Raw genomic sequence first — 17,587 nt, 5'->3', positions numbered from 1 at the left:
GAATCGATAGAAAGCTATAATAGCAATGTATTAATTTCGTATGACTGCTCAAAGAAATTACTAGAAAGTTGGTGGCTTAAAACAACAGAATTTATTCTCTCACAATTCTGGAGGCCAGAAGTCCGAAATCTTTATCAATAGAGGTAGAAATCAAGATGTTGGCAGGGCTGCACTTCCTCTAGAAGCTCTAGGGGAAAATCTTACCCTTGCCTCTTCCAGCCTATGGTGTGCTGACATTCCTTGGCTTGTGACCCTATTACTCCAGTCTTCAGGCCAGCACCTTCAAATCTCTCTCTGCTTCACCTTCACATTGTGTGTGTGTGTGTGTGTGTGTGTGTGAGAGAGAGAGAGAGAGAGAGAGAGAGAGAGAAGTGTCCCTCTGACTCCCTCTCATAAGGATACTTGTATTTGGGATCCTTGGGTGGCTCACTCAGGTAACTCAGGTAATCTCATCTCAGGTTCCTTCACTTAATCACATCTTCAAAGATGTTCCTTCCATATAAGGTGACATCTATAGGTTCCAGGTTTTCAGATGTGAATATCTTTTGGAGAGCTATTTTTCAACCTACTACAAATAGCTAATGTTTAAACACTCTTATTATGTACCAGATTCCATGGTAAATACTTTACCTGTATTTTCATTTATGTGCATTTTATTAACTTGTACTATTACTCCTCATTTATACACAAAGAAACTAAGTTTTGGAGAGTTTGAGTGACTTGACTCAGGTCACACAGGTGGTAAGTGGTGAAGCCAGGGTGAACTCAAGCAGTTTGATCTCAGAGCTTGTACTTCTAACTGCTCAGCTGGATTGTCTCCCTCCAGATTCATATGCTTACCTAACTAATTAGAAGAGGATATACCTATCTCACTGCATATGATATATTCAGTGAGCTCCTATTATCAGTGTATCTTTGGGTACCTTTGTAATTTCAAAACCCCATTTAGTTATTTTTAAGAAGAGACATTTGAACTGGAAGGAACTTCTATAACATTTAGAATCAATATCCTATTGCTAGAGAGGACAGACCAAGTAAATAGCCTTTTTTACAGAATGGATCCTGGACAAGGTCTATCCCTCTTTGGGTGGGCCACATTTACATAAACCCAGTTTCTGGTATGGAGGATCTAAAGAGCTAGAATAGCCAAACTGTGCTCTCCCTGCAAGGCTCTCCAGGAGAACCGATTGCTTTGCGAACTTGGAGGTACTTCTCCATAATTAGTTTTGGATGGATTTATTTTAGCTTTCCTGGGAAAAGTGAGTCTAGAGATGAAATCTGAATGAAGGTAGAAAAGAGGTGACTCTTGTATGGATCAAAGTTCAAAATGAGAATATGTATAATGGATTCCAGATTAGTTTCTGCTTAGCATTTGCTATGCTATTTCTTTAACAATTTGCCGATTTTTTAATGTATGACCTGGTAGTCTAAAAATTCAACTCACCCAGAAACTTTAGCCCTGTGTAGATTTCAGCTTTAGGTTGAATCTCTTTTCCATATGTTTTTTTTTTTTTTTTTTTTTTTATGGGAACATATTCCAAATTTAAGGAAATAACGATGTCAGAGGCCTTAGAGCTATTTCCTGAGCTTTTGTTTTTATTGCCACTGCATTAATGATGGTACGACCATCCCTGCTCCAATGTGACATGCCTGAGCAGGTGTGCAGATGGCTAAAGGGCTGGGGAGATGGGACTCAGATGGCAGATGGTGATGCCTTGTCATGCTTCCAACTACACTTTGAACATTCTGTCCCTCCTCCGACATGCATCACTTCAGATGGCAACCTCATTTGGAGGTGAATGTTCTTTACTGTTTTTTTTTTTTTCTTCATGTTGGAATTGACCTCATGCCTGGCACTGTATGAAATGTATTGGCCTAGTTTCTGCCCTGGAGAGGACAGAGGCTTACTGTATTTAGTGTATGCTTTGTCATATTGATTTTAGAAAATAAGGCCTGAAAAAATATTCTAATTTTATCAAGATTACTGAGTCACTGGCACTATCATATTTAGTTGAAAACAGTATCTCTCCAAGGACATGTTTCATGTATAAAGGAAATCCTCAGTCAGATTAGTTGGGATGATTTGGGGAAGATAGCGTTTTTGAGTGCAAATGAGGTGAGAAAATATTGATTTCTATCCTCCCCCCTTCATCTTTATAGTTAACACTCACACCTTATCTCCTCAACCCCTCTCTGAATTTAGCCATGGTCTATGTTTCTGGAATGTCATAGCTTCCTACCTTTTTAAAATTATTTTTATTTATTTTTATTTTTTATCTTCCTACCTTAAAGAGAGAGTTAGAGAGCCTAACTGGCTCTCTTCTTTGCCTTAGGGAACTTCTTTAGCACTCTGGGAATTTCTGGGCCCCCTGTAGGTACAATTGGAAGTGTGGGAGTGTTCACACCCTCAGGACAACTCTTATCCATTTAGAGGCTGGACTTGATAAATACCTAATTCTCTCCACTCTCTATGGAATGTTCTGAAGCCACATCATAGTTTCCCTGAGAGTTTCCAGCAGAATTGAGCTCCAGTTGCTCACTGCAGTAACTTGTTTATTAACATAAGTGATATGTCTTTTCTAATTTCCCTATCAATTTTTCCTGTCTCATTTGTGTTTTCTATTTTTGCTTCTTATATAAACTACCTGCACCTGAGTACTTGTCTGAGAGTCTGTTTTTGGAAGACTCTTCCTTTGGATAGCCCTAATGCATATTAGGTTTGAAAAGTCCTGGAGTAGAGAAATTGATTTAATCCTATTCCCTAAACTTATCATTTCATGAATATATATATATATATATATTTTTTTTTTTTTTTTATCTTTTTTTACCTTAAAGTTTTATGTATCTAGGGATGCCTGGGTGGCTCAGTGGTTGAGCATCTGCCTTCAGCTCAAGGCGTGATTCTGGGGTCCTGGGATCGAGTGCTGCATCGGGCTCCCTGTGGGGAGCCTGTTTCTCCCTCTGCCTATGTCTCTGCCTCTCTCTGTGTGTCTCTCATGAATAAATAAATAAAATCTTTAATGAGTAAATAAATAAATAAAATTTTATGTATCTAATATTCTTTATAATTCCTGAATGACTTTGGTTCTTGGAATTTCCTTAACTCCAAGAGAGGCATTTCTTAATAATGTCCCATGAAAGAGCCCACAGATTCCCTTTTATAACACATTTTTGTCTTTGGGTACCCTTATCAAAAACCTCAAGGTCACAGCTCTGAAAGGGTCCTTAGAGTCTAGCTGCCTCATGTTCTATCAGTGGAGAAGACCTAGAGTGTTTCACTGTCACCTGGTTCAGTCATCTGAGACTTTATAAGGAGTGTACAGAGAAAAAGTGTTAGGAAACTGTAGCTCATAGGTAAAATGTAGTCTAGTGCCTATTTTTGTACAGCCTGCAAGCTAAGAATAGTTATTACATTTTTAAATGGTTGAAAAAAAATTTTAAAGAATATTTCATGATATGTGAAAATTAATATGAAATTCTAATTTTGGTGTCTACAAATAAAGTTTTATTGGGACACAGACACACCCACTTATGTATTGTCTGTAGCTGCTTTAGTGCTACAATGACAGAGTTGAGTGGTTGTGACAGACTGTATGATCCACAAGCCTAAGATATTTACTATTTGGTGTTTTCAGGAAAAGATGCCTATCCTTCCTTTAGATTCACGAAACCAGATGAAGGGAAGTACACAGTCAATATACATATTAGCATAAGTCATTAAAGTATAGCAGAAAATCGGGATCCCTGGGTGGCGCAGCAGTTTGGGGCCTGCCTTTGGCCCAGGGCGCGATCCTGGAGACCCGGGATCGAATCCCACGTCGGGCTCCCGGTGCATGGAGCCTGCTTCTCCCTCTGCCTGTGTCTCTGCCTCTCTCTCTCTCTCTCTGTGACTATCACAAATAAATAAATAAAATTTAAAAAAAAAAAAAGTATAGCAGAAAATCACTGAGTGGGGAGTTGTGCATGACAATTCTACTCTGTGCAGTGCTAATAACAAGCTTCACTGAATTTTGGATAAATGACATTATGTCTTTAAATATCAATTTCCTTATTTATAAAATGGAAGGACTGGACTGAAGGGTTTTTAAACTCCCTTAATGATTGAACCGTGTTTTCTTAGATTCTCTGTTTGTGGCATCTATTAATCACAGGACCATACTAATGGCCAGAATTGTTTACACCCCCTGTGATGCAGCTTTCACAGGTGTGCAAAAATCATATTATAACCCCCCACAACCAATCCCAAATCCACTCCTCCAAGCCCCCCCTTTAATTCTTATATCCCAGGCCACTATTTCCCTCTTCCAATTGGTCAGAGCCAGGTACTGCACAACTAGAAGCCACCCCTTTATAGTCCAGAGGTTGCCAACATTACTTAAATTACCAATCCTAAGCTATTTTCCCTTCTCTGCCTTGCCTCTTCCATGGCAAACACAATCAAGGCTCTAGACCATACTTTCCCCCCTCCTTCCTGCTTCTGCCTCCTGATCACTCTGGTGCCTCCCCATGTGTCACTGTGTACTTTGCCCTCCTCTCATATCCAAGGGAATCAAGAGTATCAATAAGCTTTTTTTTTTGGCTGGCGGCGGGGGTGGTGGTGGTGGTGGCTTTGACCTCATTCTGTTGTCACTTAGTCACCCATATAAATTAAGACTGGGCGCAAATCACATAAGCACAAATAACTTACAAATCTGTGCAATTATCTCAGAGTTCAATGTATATAATTCAAGAAAGTGATTTGTTCCTGATGTTCACCCCAAGCCAAACCTCCTTTATTGCAGCTCAGTTCTATCAGTCCTCATCCATGAGTTGTGAGAAAGCAAACACAGGCTGCATCCTTGCCACACAGGAGCCTGACTACTTCTAAAGTTCATATGACTTGTTAGTAAGTCTTGTGGTTTGCCTCCTCATAAATCAAAAGCTGAGATTCAAGAAAACTTTCTTCTCTCATCGTAGAGTTTTCAGTTGTCTCTCCTTCTCATACTGCTCTGAGTCCCTGGAACCTCTCTGCATTCTACTTAGCTGAGTATGAGCTGTGTCATATTTTCTCTAGGTATTACCCTTAATTCTCAGATATGACCATATTATTTTCAGAAAATTGTCTTTCTTTTGGTACCTCCCCATGCTGTTGGCATTATCACCTTCCTTTTAAGAGTTTTCTCTCTAGGTATGCCTTACCAAGGTCAATTACTACTTACAGGGCATGTGTGTAGCACTGATGAGATCAGGTTTGATACAGTAAGAGTGATGGGGACTGTGGTAAGCAAATGGCCATATAAGTCTGTTGACTTAATTGTTATTTTTCAGCTTCCGGCAATTATTGTCCAATGAGAATCCTGTCTAGTGATGACAAAACTTTTAATTTTTTAAAAGGAATCTAGATTTTAGAGGGCATCTCCAGGATTTTAAATACTTACAACAAAGGTAAATTTTTAAAAAACACAATGAGAGGAACAAAATGCAACTACAAATTTGATTAAACCTATGAGCCATCACTTTGTTATGTCTGATCTATGATAAATGGAAAAATATCTTCAGACTCATTCTTGCTTGTACCCCAAGTCATTCCTTGGCTCCAGAACTTATGACTGCTGACCTCTTTAGCCTATGTTGACATTTAGTTGTCCCAATCTTTTCAGGATCCTGCTTCTTGCTATTCTGAGGGTAAGTTATCCAATCTAATGAACTTATTCATTCTAATGGGAATTTTTCTTTCTGTCTTTCCTTCCTTCTCTGTTTAGATGTTTATCTTATGAACAAAGTTTTAGGGATAAGATGCTTAGCGACTCTTGTCTAAAGTTGGAGATTTAAACATGAGAAAGGATCACAAGTCCTTGGCAGTTCAGAGGCAGATATTTGGGTACAATGGCAAGTGGCACCTGTGCTATCTCCCAAATCATGGGTGTTAGCAATCTGCCTCTAGGGCCAGGTCTGAAAACCCTCTGGATATGTATTATACTCATGGTTATCAGTATCAGTGTCAGGTAAGGACTGATTTACAGAGGACCACTAACAAACTTTCATCAGTTCTCCCTTTCTAAAGTTGAGAATGTTTTTTGGTGTTGACAGGTACTGTGTTATTTTATTTATTTTTTGTTGTTGCTAACGTCCCATAGGTACTGTGTTTCAAAAATTGTTTGTATACCTGGTAATTGGTTCCATTTGGCATCTTCTATGTTATGCCTAAGCAGGCCTTATGTTGCCTAAGCAGTATTTAGCATACTTAATGAGGTTCCCTTGAGCTTTTAAGACATTTATGTTATTTTATTTTTTATTTTTATTTATTTATTTATTTATTTATTTATTTATTTATTTATTTATTTATTTTTAATAAATTTATTTTTTATTGGTGTTCAATTTACCAACATACAGAATAACACTCTGTGCTCATCCCGTCAAGTACCCCCCTCAGTGCCCGTCACCCATTCACTCCCACCCCCGGCCCTCCTCCCCTTCCACCACCCCTAGTTCGTTTCTCAGAGTTAGGAGTCTTTATGTTCTGTCTCCCTTTCTGATATTTCCCACACATTTCTTCTCCCTTCCCTTATATTCCCTTTCACTATTATCTATATTCCCCAAATGAAAGAGAACATATAATGTTTGTCCTTCTCCGATTGACTTACTTCACTCAGCATAATACCCTCCAGTTCCATCCACGTTGAAGCAAATGGTGGATATTTGTCGTTTCTAATGGCTGAGTAATATTCCATTGTGTACATAAACCACATCTTCTTTATCCATTCATCTTTCGATGGACACCGAGGCTCCTTCCACAGTTTGGCTATTGTGGACATTGCTGCTAGAGACAGCGGGGTGCAGGTGCAGGTGTCCCGGCGTTTCATTGTATCTGTATCTTTGGGGTAAATCCCCAACAGTGCAATTGCTGGGTCGTAGGGCAGGTCTATTTTTAACTCTTTGAGGAACCTCCACACAGTTTTCCAGAGTGGCTGCACCAGTTCACATTCCCACCAACAGGGTAAGAGGGTTCCCTTTTCTCCACATCCTCTCCAACATTTGTGGTTTCCTGCCTTGTTAATTTTCCCCATTCTCACTGGTGTGAGGTGGTATCTCATTGTGGTTTTGATTTGTATTTCCCTGATGGCAAGTGATGCAGAGCATTTTCTCATGTGCATGTTGGCCATGTCTATGTCTTCCTCTGTGAGATTTCTCTTCATGTCTTTTGCCCATTTCACGATTGGATTGTTTCTTTGGTGTTGAGTTTAATAAGTTCTTTATAGATCTTGGAAACTAGCCCTTTATCTGATACGTCATTTGCAAATATCTTCTCCCATTCTGTAGGTTGTCTTTGAGTTTTGTTGACTGTATCCTTTGCTGTGCAAAAGCTTCTTATCTTGATGAAGTCCCAATAGTTCATTTTTGCTTTTGTTTCTTTTGCCTTCGTGGATGTATCTTGCAAGAAGTTACTGTGGCCGAGTTCAAAAAGGGTGTTGCCTGTGTTCTCCTCTAGGATTTTGATGGAATCTTGTCTCACATTTAGATCTTTCATCCATTTTAAGTTTATCTTTGTGTATGGTGCAAGAGAGTGGTTTAGTTTCATTCTTCTGCATGTGGATGTCCAATTTTCCCAGTACCATTTATTGAAGAGACTGTCTTTCTTCCAATGGATAGTCTTTCCTCCTTTATCGAATATTAGTTGACCATAAAGTTTAAGACATTTAAATGAAACATTTAGACTCCACAAGAAGAGGCAGCTGGTGAGACTTGGTCACATGATCAAGGTGAAGAGCATAATTTTGGATTTAGAAGTTAAAAACAGATTTTCTGGTCTTCTCTGCCCATTGGCCTGGAAGGCACCTGCATTGAACCTGTCTTTCATTCCCTGACACCAATGAAATGTCTGCTGCTCCCATCTTCTTTGACTCCAGCAGTAGTTATAAGAACCCAGTGAAGAGCTTTAGGTGGCTAATTGACCAGCTCTCTCCAGACCACTTCAGCTCCGTCTCAGGAATAATAAGTTTCTGTGCCAGGATTGTACACATGTAACAGCCCAGGATGAATAATCTCCCCCTCTCCCCAACCTGGGAGTCAGTAAAGATTGAATCAGTGAAATGAAAAGAATGGTGATTTGGTTCCATTTATTCCCCCAGGGAAGCAGGGTGGGGATGAGGATTAGGACAAACTATTTTAGATGCTTATTTGCAGAATTAATGTATAGTCCTCTTAGACAAGTGATATCTTTCTTGACTACAGTGCTCAGCTTTATCATTAATGAGAGGAAAATGGACTCTTTTCATTTCCTTTTTGGGCAATTTTTTTGAGGTTAGCACCATCATGTGGATAAAGTGGATAAAGCTTGCATAACAAGCCAGCATTATGCCTCTGGAAATGTGTGATTTTTGTATCTTGCCTCTTTGCTTCTTTGGTCTTTTCTTTTCAATTCTTTTTCTTTTCTTTTCTTTTCTTTTCTTTTCTTTTTTCTTTTCTTTTCTTTTCTTTTCTTTTCTTTTCTTTCTTTTCTTTTCTTTCTTTCTTTCTTCTTTCTTCTTTCTTTCTTTCTTTCTTTCTTTCTTTCTTTCTTTCTTTCTTTCTTTCTTTCTTGTTGACATACAATGCTATATTAGTTTCGGGTGTATAACGGTGATTCAACATTTATCTATATTACAAAGTGATCACTATCCTAAATCTAGCTACCACCTCTTGCCCATTTCTTATATCTTTTCTGAGTCACCATAGAGCAGAATAATGATAAAAATATTTTTTGCAGCAGTCTCCAACTCTGCTGGGTTCTTAAGGATCTTGTGCTTCTACAAAATGACTAAATTGCAGGCAGGAAGATGATAGTGGGAGATTCATACAGCTCTGTGCCAGGCAGAGTCTAAATTAGAGACCTCATTTGGGATCAGCTACTGGGCTTTCAAATAGAAGTTAACTGATTTGGACTCTGAGAAACACCAGAGCCATTACTCAGGCAGTTTTCTGATCTGTATTGCTTAAGAGATACAAGCTGAGTCAGAGGAAAGGAAGAGAAAATCTGGTTGACAATGTGAAAGAATTTTACCAAACCACATGATTTGCCTCCTGTGGCATAGGAAAGTGAGGTGGAATTTTTTCGGACCTTTGGAAAGAAGAGAAAAACTGTGGCTTTGAGTCTTAACATGGTGGAGGAGTGGTTGGCAAAGATAGGAGACAGAATTTTACTTCCATTGTGTGTACCCATGCTTCCTTTTCTGTATAGCTGGCATCAAGATCTACAGAGAGGGGCAAGGCTTGCTTCTTGAGGGATTAGTTCTTCATTTCTAAATTAACTCACATGTGTATGTTGGGAGTCAGCTGTAATAGGTGGAGGTGGAGAGAGCTGTTGGTTATAAAGATTTGGCACCATTTAGCAACTACTAGGTCACTTTTCTAGCCTTATTCTTCCCTTTGCATACTCCCCTGACCTCGAAAGGAGAAAATTTTACCAGCACTTAGTAGATGAAGCTGTGATTGTAGCAATCAGAGGAGTAAAAAACAAATCAGGTTGTGCTAATATTTCTTCTCATTGATGAACTACTAAAGTGATAAGAAAATGTATAGAATAGTACTTGCCACCCACTAGTTCCTGTTGCCTCTACACATCCCTTTATACCCCTTCTCATACCATGCTGGCTCCTACAGCTGTGGACATTAATGTGACTGGAATTTCAGATTGGAGGGGCTTCTTGTGGTTGAATATGGGTGATGCCAATCTGGAAGGAGTTTCTAGGGATGAGGTTTGGAACTCTCTGTAGAAGGCCTTTTATCAAACTTAAGTGTGACAGGAAAATAGGTGAGTCAGCTGATCTGTGAAGTGCAGATGTAGGATTAGATTAGGATTAGAGCAAAGAAAAATAGAAAAAATAAAAATAGAGAAAACTAATAAAATTGAAAGCTAGTTCTTTAAAAAGGTCAACAAAATTAACAAACTTCTAGTTAACCAAAAAAAACGAAGAGCTGAATAACTAAAGTCAGAAATGAAAATGGAGGCATTACTACCGATGTTACAGAAATAAAAATGATTATAAGAGTTCATTATAACTATGAACAGTTGTATGGCAACAAATTGGATAGTCTAGATGAAATGGACAAATCCTAAAAACAGAAAAATCTGCCAAATCTGGATCAAGTAGAAGTAGAATCCCCTATGTAAGGGGATTGAATCAGTAATTAAAAATCTCTCAGCAGGGATCCCTGGGTGGCGCAGCGGTTTGGCGCCTGCCTTTGGCCCAGGGCGCGATCCTGGAGACCCGGGATCGAATCCCACGTCAGGCTCCCGGTGCATGGAGCCTGCTTCTCCCTCTGCCTGTGTCTCTGCGCCTCTCTCTCTCTGTGTAACTATCATAAATAAATAAAAAAATTAAAAAAAAATTTCTCAGCAAAGAAAAGCCCTGGACTTGATAGCTTCACTGGTTAATTTTAACAAACATTTAAGGAAGCACTAATATATTTTTTGAAGATAGATTTATTTATTTATTTATTTATTTATTTATTTATTTATTTATTCGTTCATTCATTCATTCATGAGAGACACACACAGAGAGGCAGAGACGTAGGCAGAGGGAGAAGCAGGCTCCCCGCAGGAGCCTAATATGGGACTGGATCCCAGATCTTTGGGATCACGACCTGAGCCGAAGGCAGACGTCCAACTGCTGAGCCACCCAGGTGTCCAAGGAAGCACTAATATTAATCTTTATCAAAATTTTCCAAAAAGTTGTTGAGGGCAAATGCTTCCTAACTCATGCTATGAAGCCAGCATTTCCCGAATGTCAAAGCTACACAAAGATACTCTAAGAAAGCTATAGATAAATTTCTTTTGTTAACATTGATGCAAGAATTCTCAAGAAAATACTGGCAAATCAAATTTGGCAACATATTAAAAGAATTTTGTACCATGATCAAGTGGAATTTATTCCTGGAATGCAACATATGAAAATTGACCAGTATAATACAATACATTAACAGAATGAAGGAAAAAACCCACATAATCATCTCAATTGATACAGAAAAAGCACTTGACAAAATTCAGCATCCTATCATGATAATAACATTCAACAAACTAGGAATACAAGGAAACTACATAATTGAAAGCTATACATAAAAACCCTACAGCAAACATCATATTATGAGGTAAAAGAATGAAAGCTTTTCTCTGAAAATCCGAAACAAGGCAAGAATGTGGCTTTCACCACTTCCATTCAATATTGTACCGAAAATTTTAGCCAGAGCAATTAGACATGAAAAGAAATAAAAGGTATCCAAATGGGAAAGGAAGAAGTAAAATTATCTCTGTTCACAGATTGTAAGATCTTATATATAGAAAACTCTAAAGATCACACACATACATACCCATTAGAACTACTAAAATGAGCAAAGTAGCAGGATACAAAATCAACACACAAAAATCAGTTGCACTCCTAGACACTAAAATGAACAATCTGTAAGGAAAGTTAGGAAGATAATTCTATTTACAATAGCTTCAAAAATAATAAAATACTTAAAATTATCTTAACCAAGTAGGTGAAAGACATACAATGAAAAATACAAAACATTGCTGAAATTAATGAAGACATAAAAGTGGAAGACATCTCATGTTCATGAATCGAAAGACTTAATTTTATTAAGATTCCAATGTTACCCAAACCCAGAGGGATCTACAACTTTAATGCAATCCCTACCAAAGTTCCAATGATTATTTTTAAGACATACAAAAACCCATCGTAAAATTCATATGGAATCTCAAGGGATAGTGATAGCCAAACTAATATTGAAAAAGAAGAACAGAGTTGAAGGATTCAGATTTCCTGATGTCAAAACTTGCTACAAAGTTATGGTATTCAAAGCAATGTGGTACTGGCATATAGACTAGACGTGCTATAGACCAATGGATCCAGACGGAGAGCCCAGAAATAAACCCTTGCATATATACTCAAAATGATTTTCAACAAAGATGTCAAGACCATTCAATGGGAAAAGTTCAGTCTTTTCAACAAATGGTGCTGGAAAAACTGGATACCCACATGTAAAAGAATGAAGTTGGGCTTTTACCTAACATGATCTACAAAAATTAACTCAAAATGGATGAAAGATGTAAACATAAGAGTTAAAAATATAAAACTTTAAGAGGAAAATATAGTACAAAAGCTTCACAACATTGGATTTATAATGATTTTTTAGATATGATACCAAATGCACAGGAAACAAAAGAGAAAAAAATTGGACTTCATGAAAAAATTTTAAAATTGTACATTAAAGATGATTAATACCATTAATATACACTATTAACAAAATAGAAAAAAAATATTTGTCATGTTTGTCAGTCAAATATCTGGTAAAGGGTTAATATCCAGAATATATAGAGAATTCCTAAAACCCAACAGAAAAGCAAACAGCCTGATTAAAAAATGGGCAAAAACCTGAACAGATGTTTTTCCAAAGAAGATATATAAATAGCCAATAAGCACATGAGACTATATTCAACATAACTAATTTTTAGGAAAATGCAAATCAAAACAAAAAGAATACCACCTTGCAACCGTTAGCATGGCTATTATATAAAAAACACTAATAGAATATAACAAGAGTTGGAAAGGATGTGAAGAAATTGGAACCCTTGTGCACTCTTGGTGGGAATCTAAAGTAGTACAATAGCTGTGGAAAACATGATGACAGTTTCTTAGAATTAAAAATAGAATTACTACGTGATTTAGCAATTCCACTTTTGAGTATTTATCCAAAAGATTGGAAAGCAGATTATTGAAAAGATATTTGTGTACCCATGTTCATAGCAGCATTACTCATCATAGCTAAAATGTGGAAGCAAACCAAGTATCCATTGACAGGTAGGCAAAATGTGGCATATCCATACAGTAGAATACTATTTAGCATTAAAAAGGAAGGGTATTTTGACGAATGCTACAACATGGATGAACTTGGAGAGCATTATGCTAAATGAAATAAACCAGCCACAAAAAGACAAATACCATATGATTCCAGTTATATGAAGTACATAGAGTAGTCAAAGTCATAGACATAGGAAGTAGAATCGTGGTTGTCAGGGGTTGGGGAGAGGAGTAATAAGGAGTTATTGTTTAATAGGCATAGAGTTTCAGTTTTGAAAGATGAAATATGGAGTTGGGTGGTGATTATGGCTTGTACAACAGCATGAATGTACTTAATACCACTGAACTGTAGACTTAAAAATGGTTAAGATGGTAAACTTTAGGGGCACTTGGGTGGCTCAGTAGGTTAAGCATCTGCCTTCAGCTCAGGTAGTGATCCGAGGGTCCTGGGTTTGAGGCCCACATTGGGCTCCCTGCTCTGCAGGGAGTCTGCTTCTCCCTCTGTCCTTCCCCCTGCTATGCTTTCTCTCTGTCTCTCTCTCTCAAATAAATAAAACCTTTTAAAAATGCTAAGTTTTATGTTATGTGTATTTTACTACAATAAAAATGTTTTATTTTTTATTACTGAGTTTCTATGATTCTCTGAGTTCTGCTATGTAATACTAATTATCTATATAAACTGAGGCCTATCATTTTACTTCTCTGGGACTCAGTTACCTTGACTGCTTTTATAGCCCCCAAACTCTACAAATTTTGGAAGCTCAAGGATTATAAAAGCATATTACCTTTTTATTGATTGGTTTATTCAGTACAAAAGTTCCAACCAAGACATGTTCTTTCTACAGAGAATATAATAAAATGTTAGCTGTGGGAAAGTTAATGTGAATTAGTGAGACGCTGAGTTACAGGATGTATTTTATTTATTTTATTAAAAAATTAAAAAAAATTTCTACACCCAGTGTGGGGCTTGAACTTACAGGCCGAAAATCAACAGTCATGTGCTCTACTGACTGACCCAGCCAGGTGCCTCTCAGGACATGTTTTAAATAAATGCAGTTTGGAAAACAATTTGATTTTATTGGAGGTAACAGAGATAGCTGGACTCAGGCCATGTTTCAATTAATAGGTAAGAATGAGCAAGTCAAAGCTTCAGCTATACACATCTGAACGAGCATAGATTCTAAGTTAAGGATACCCAAGATAATATGGGTTATTATTCTGCCTTGAAATTCATATTTTCATGATTTTCTGTGGTCTGTAAAGATGAAAAAGTCAGCCTACTTATTTTCTTAAAAATAGAATGAAAAGAAATGTTTATGTTTCCTAAAAAAAAATATTTAGCCATGGTAGACTACAGCACTTCCCATATGATCCACGGGACTTTAAAAAATCTAGTGTAGGGATCCCTGGGTGGCGCAGTGGTTTAGCGCCTGCCTTTGGCCCAGGGCGCGATCCTGGAGACCTGGAATCGAATCCCATGTCGGGCTCCCGGTGCATGGAGCCTGCTTCTCCCTCTGCCTATGTCTCTGCCTCTCTCTCTCTCTGTGTGACTATCAATAAATAAATAAAAAATTAAAAAAAAAAGTTAAAAAAAATCTAGTGTATTGGGATCCCTGGTGGCGCAGCGGTTTGGCGCCTGCCTTTGGCCCAGGGCGCGATCCTGGAGGCCCGGAATCGAGTCCCGGAATCGAGTCCCACGTCGGGCTCCCAGTGCATGGAGCCTGCTTCTCCCTCTGCCTGTGTCTCTGCCTCTCTCTCTCTCTCTGTGTGACTATCATAAAAAAAAAAAAAAAAAAAAAATCTAGTGTATTGCTAGAACTCCAATAAAAACTTACAAACATTATGTGCTTTGGATGAAAAAAGATGGAAATATATACAATTTTGGTTCATTTGCATTAAAGTATTTTTATAAGAGAATGGAACCCAGTAATAAAACCAGGAAAAATCATTCTAATTTTTTAAAAGGTAATCTGTTTTTAAAAGTTTTATTTATTCATGAGAAAAACAGAGGCCGAGACACAGGCAGAGGGGGAAGGAGGCTCCCTACAGGGAGCCCGATGTGGGACTTGATTCCAGGACCCTGGGATCAGGCCCCGAGTGGAAGCCAGACACTCGATTGCTGAGCCACCCAGGTGTCCCCATTCTAATTTTAGAATAAAAATTAAAACTACCTTTCCGTATAACCTCACAATTAAAATCTGGTGGAATTTTACCAAGTGGTTTGCCTTCTATGTGGTGGGGAAGTGATAGGCAGTACATTTTCTGACTATTTTTAAAATCTCCCTTTTCTCCCCATGGTGACCACCATTCTACTCTTTGCTATTGAGTTCAACTTTTTTTTTTTTCTTTTTAAGATTCTACATATATGTAAGATTATGCATATAATCTTTATGTGTCTGGCTCATTTCACTTAGTGCAGTGCTGTCCAGAGTCATCCATATTATCTCACATAGGCAGGATTTCTTTTCTTTTTCTTAAGGCTGAATAGTATTTCATCATATGTATGAACACATGTATACATATATATGTGTGTGTGTGTGTGTGTGTGTGTATCCCACATTTACTTGATCCATTCATCTGTCAGTCAGCATTTAGGTTGTTTCCATATCTTGGCTATTGTAAATAGTGCAATGAACATGGGGAGTTCAGATATCTATTTCAAATGGTGATTTTATTTCCTTTAAATTTATATCCAGAAGTGGGATTGCTGGATCATATGATAGTTCTAGGATTTTTTTTTTTTTTTTGCTTTGTTTGGGTTTTTTGTTTTTTGTTTTGTTTTGTTTTGTTTTGGAAGAATATCCATACTGTTTTCCATGATGGCTGTATCAGTTTATATTCCCATCAATAGTGTATAAGTATTCCATTTTCTCCACATTCTCACCACTACTAATCTATTACTTTTCTGATTATAGCTATCCTAACAGATATGAAATGATAACTTATTGTGGTTTTGATTTTCATTTCCCTAGTAATTGATGCTGAGCATCTTTTTGTATACCATTTGTATGTCTTCTTTGGAGAAATGTCTATTCAAGTCCTTTACTCATTTTTAAAACAGGTTATTTGTGCTTTTTGCTCTTGAGTTATAAGTATTCCTTGTAATTTTGGATACTACACTCTTATCAGGTATATTATTTATAAAAATTTTCCCATTCTGTTGGTTGTTTTCTTTACCATGTAGAAACTTTTTAGTTTGATCAAGTACAACTTGTTTACTTTTGCTTTTGTTATTTGTGCTTTTGGTGTCTCAAGGAACTAGGAAAAGAACAAACTAAACCCAAAGTTTGTAGAAGGAAGGAAGTAACAAAAATCAGAACAGAAATAAATGAAAAAAGAGACTAGAAAGACAATAGGATAAACAAGACTAAGAGTTGGTTTTGGAAAGATAAAGTTGACGAACCTTTAGTTAGACCAAGAAAACAAAAGACTCAAATATTATCAGAAATGAGAGAGAGGACATTACAACTGATACCATAAGAACACAAAGGATGTTAAGAAACTGTGAACAGTTATATGTCGGATAACAGAAAAAAATGGGTAAATTCCTAGAAATACCCAATCTGCTAGGTCATGTATAGAAAATCTGAACAGACCAATAAGAAGGAAACTGAACGAGTAATTAAAACTCTCCCAACAAAGAAATGTTCAGGACCTGTTGGCTTCACTGGTGAATTCCGCTAAGCATTTAAAGAAAAATTTATACCAATCCATCTTAAGCTCTTCCAAAAAATTTAAGAGGCGTGAGTACTTCTAACTCACTTTATAAGATCACAATCACTGTGATACAAAAACCAGACAAAGACACTATAAGAGAACAAAATTAGAAGCCAAATCCCTGGTGAACACAGATGCAAAAATCCTCGACAAAATACTAGCAAACCAAATTCAACAGGACTTTAAAAGGATCACACATCGTAATCAACAGGGATTTATTCCAGGGATGCAGGGTTGTTTCAACATATGCAAATCGATAAATGTGATACACCACATTAGCAAAGTGAAAGATAAAAATCATATTATCATCTCAACAGATGCAGAAAATGCTTTGACAAAATTCAACATCCATTCATGATAAAAACTCTCAGCAAAATGGGTACAGAGGGAATATATCTCAATTAAATAAGGCCGTGTATGATAAACCCATAGCTAACATTACACTCAATGGTGATGAACCAAAAGCTTTTCTTCTAAAATTAAGAACAAGACAAACATGCCCACATTTACTACTTTTATTTACCACAGTACTGAAAGTCCCAGGGAACTATTAGGTAGGAAAAAGAAATAAAGGAATCCAAATCAGAAAGGTGTAAGTAACATCATCGCTGTTTGCAGAGGATATGATCTTAAATATAGAAAACTCTAAAGACCCCACCAGAAACCTCTTAAAACTATTAAATTCAGTAAAGTAGCAGGATACAAAATCAACCTACAAAAATCAGTTGTGTTTCTATGAATTAACAATGAATTATCCAATAAAGAAATTAAGAAAATAATCTAATTTATAATAGCATCAAAAAGAATAAAATACTTTGGAATAAATTTAACCAAGGATGTGAAAGATCTGTATACTGACAACTATAAAATGCCCATGAAAGAAACTGAAGAAGATACAAATAAGTGGAAATATATCCTGTGGTTATGGATTGGAAGAATTAATATTCAAAGCAATCTACAGATTCACTGCAATTGCTATCAAAATTCCGGTAGCATTTTTCACAGAAATAGAAAAAGCAATCCTAAAATTTGTTTGGAACCACACAGGATAT

General features: G+C 37.1%; 1 protein-coding gene and 1 long non-coding RNA gene across 4 annotated transcripts in view; one reads left to right on the top strand and one right to left on the bottom strand.

Annotated features, from left to right (window-relative positions):
* TMCO5A (transmembrane and coiled-coil domains 5A) overlaps window positions 1–17,587 on the bottom strand; it is a 59,374-nt gene that overhangs the window by 19,532 nt on the left and 22,255 nt on the right. The gene's annotated exons all lie outside the window — the stretch shown is intronic.
* LOC118352946 (uncharacterized) overlaps window positions 1–17,587 on the top strand; it is a 62,928-nt gene that overhangs the window by 41,438 nt on the left and 3,903 nt on the right. The gene's annotated exons all lie outside the window — the stretch shown is intronic.

This window comes from Canis lupus, chromosome 30 (genome assembly GCF_003254725.2).
Source record: "Canis lupus dingo isolate Sandy chromosome 30, ASM325472v2, whole genome shotgun sequence".
NCBI lineage: Eukaryota > Metazoa > Chordata > Mammalia > Carnivora > Canidae > Canis > Canis lupus.
The sequence above is the reverse complement of the archived record's forward strand: the minus strand, read 5'-3'. Positions and strand labels throughout refer to the sequence as shown.